The 3039-nt window shown below is 42.9% G+C and overlaps 1 pseudogene across 1 annotated transcript; it reads right to left on the bottom strand.

The window, feature by feature from the left end:
- Positions 1-1309: 1309 nt before the first annotated feature.
- On the bottom strand, positions 1310-2803 carry LOC309539807 (protein transport protein Sec24A-like; annotated as a pseudogene). The gene has a single exon. The product of its transcript is annotated as a protein transport protein Sec24A-like (transcript).
- Positions 2804-3039: the final 236 nt, after the last annotated feature.

Below are 3039 nucleotides of genomic sequence, written 5' to 3'. Positions count from 1 at the left end.
TTTTGACCAAAGTGAGAAGAGATTTATTTTTTTTTAAAAAGGGGGGGAATTCAAATAGATGACAAAAATGAACAAAACTCCGGTGTTGCTTCTGTAAATCAGACTTAATTTCAATATATAAATATGATTGCAGATTGGGAAGATATCTGTGTTTAGAATCTGAAGTCAGCCCTGGTTCATTTTGCATACTACTACTACATGGGTGTGTGTGGGTGTGTGGGTGTGGGTGTGTGGTGGTTATATATAAATATATATCCCATGCCTTTAACACAGTTGTGTTCCCAAGGCATTCTAATAGAAACATAATTAAAACAGCATACAATATAAATGGTGTGCTGGTGGAAGAGAAGTACAAGAGGGCATTGTTCCTTTCCATAGGATTGTGTAGATTAGGACTGGGGAATCTCTGTCCCAGAGGCCAAATTTGGCTCAGCCTGGCTCCCAATTTGGCCTGCCAGGCTATTTCTGGCAAACCATGCCCACCTACCCCACACCTGATGTTCTATGTGCTGTCAGGGTGGGGCAGGTACTGACACGGCTTCCAAGCAAGAATCTGGAAATTAAAGTTAGTCTTCAGTTGTTCCTTTGTTGGAGCAACACACACTTCTCCCACCTACCAGTGCCTTTTGCTCCAGGAGCTGGAAGCAGTTTGCATTGAAACAAATGCTTTTAAAAGGATTTTAAAAACCTCCATTATAGCAGCAGTTTCAATGCCATGAAAACTTGTTCCAGCTCCTGGAGTAAGACACACTCCAATCACCCATCAGCTAACACCACCAGTCAGCCTGTCGCCCATCCACAGCTGTTCTGCCACAGCTGGTGGGAGACCTGTTAACACAGAGAGCTCAGCAGAGAGGAATCTCCACCTAAACCAACTAACACCTCTGCAGCTTTGAGGGCCTTGAATTGCTTTGATAAATGCTAGATACATAAACTGGAAGTTTATTGTACCTCCAACCTTCCACACTCTGCCAAAGTCTTAGGTTGCTATGTAAATCTAAAAAATAGTAAATATTTGTAAATAATAATAATAATAATAATAATAATAATAATAATAATAATAATAAATTTATTTATATCCCGCCCTCCCCAGCCGAAGCCGGGCTCAGGGTGGCTAACAACAATAAAACAGTACAAAAGTACAGCATAAACAACATTCTAAAATCATTCATTATAAAATTAATTAATTCAAGCCACTGGCAGCCATTGGGCCAGAGCTCCGCGAAGATTGCCGAGGGAGAGAGTCAGGCTGTGCCCTGGCCAAAGGCCTGGTGGAACAGTTCTGTCTTGCAGGCCCTGCGGAAAGATGTCAAGTCCCGCAGGGCCCTGGTCTCTTGTTTGTCCCGGTTTGGAATGCTTTCTGCTTTAAGAGAGCCAGCACATACAATGGGAAGAGATGTAATGAAATTGGAGCCATGAGTCCAGGCTGCTGAATGGTTAGGACAGAGGACCGGTACGCAGACAGGGAATCTATTACAGCATTCACCAGTGCAGCTCGAGCATCACTCAGGCTAGCAGTAACTGACCGGTCAACAGCCATATTGGCTAGCAGCCCAGTAATTGCTTGCACGTCAGCTCCCAAATAAACATCACTCAGCTGGCTAACAACTGGTAAGCACAAAGTGTGAACACGAATCCTCCTTTCACCTTTACTAGATGTATAGAGGAGAGCTGACTGGAAGCAGACAACCTGCATGTCTGTGAGATTCTCCTCTACTGACATCTGTACTGCATATCCTGCATCAGGGTTCACATTGGGTAAAGACAACAGATCTGTTGACCGTACAAAGAAGTTGCCATGGAAGGTATGAATCGAAAGGCCTTTCGTACACCTTATTCACATGACAGCCTCAAAACCAATCTTCCGAGTCAAGTATCGTTTCAGCTCTTTCTGTAGTTTCTCCACCAGAAGAGGATTGTGAATACCTCGATATACAACCTAATGAAGCCAAGTCAGAGTACTGCTCGCTAAGGAGGAACAGGTCAACTGCAACCTGCTGTCCAGAACAGTCCAAGGCCAACTTTTTATAGAAGTCAGTAGATGGTGTAAGATGGATATCCTTTGCAGCGGCTTTTTGGTTAGGCTCTTCCCGAGGTTTGAGCGCACCCACTCCTACAGTTGGAAGTTGTGTCTGGAAGACAGAAATCCGACCACCAGTGGGGGACATCAATTTAAAGGCAGCCTGTAGTGCAGGTCCCAGAGCACTCTGAGTTTCGAGGGAGTTAGTGAACATTTGAGGCAAAGTTTTCAATAAATCTTGAATTAGCTCTTTACTTTCATTTAAGTTTACTAGTAGGTTTTCCGGCATTGGGATAAACACTTCTTCAGTATCTGAAACTATCAACATCTGGGGCTGGGAGAGACCTTCCTGAAGGCTATAGAAATGGATTGTGCTGTCAAATGTTATAAAGCCTATTTTTGTTCTAGTGTTTCCTGGAAGTAAATCTAGATTGTCCAACACGGTCTTGCATACAGTGTTCAAGTATCCTGTTTCTATTGCATTATGTGACACATCAAACACAAAGAGGTACACAGGAGGCTGAGGTGGACGTAGCATATTTTCAGAAGGAGCCATAAACTCAATTGTGGCATTTTGAACTTCAGGTCTTTTATGAGGTTCTCCATAAACTCTTGTCACAGGATATGTACACTCTGTAACATAAATTGCACTTCCATCTCCTTTGGTCAAGAAAGGACAAAAGGATTGATGTATGTCCTACAGCTACGACATCTCACAATTGTACTGGAGGTTACCACAGGCAATTGCGATAGGTCTTTGAAAGGATGAAGCAGCCTCCTCATTTCAATGCCCTGGATTATTAAATAGCAAATCAGCCTCCTCATTTCAATGCCCTGGATTATTTCTTGGAATCACTCAGAGTAGTTTCTGAACACATGGTGGTGATTTATCCTAAATATAAGCAATTGAAAGATGTGCTTTAATAATAGACTCACATAATTGTAGAGTTGGAAGGGACCATGAAGGTCATCTAGTCCCACCCCCCTGCAATGCCTTAATGTAATGCCATTAGGTTAAG

The sequence above is a fragment of the Podarcis vaucheri genome (assembly GCF_965113315.1).
Source record: "Podarcis vaucheri genome assembly, chromosome: 8".
NCBI classification, from domain to species: domain Eukaryota; kingdom Metazoa; phylum Chordata; class Lepidosauria; order Squamata; family Lacertidae; genus Podarcis; species Podarcis vaucheri.
Note: the sequence above shows the minus strand (reverse complement) of the source record. Positions and strands in the feature narration are given on the sequence as shown.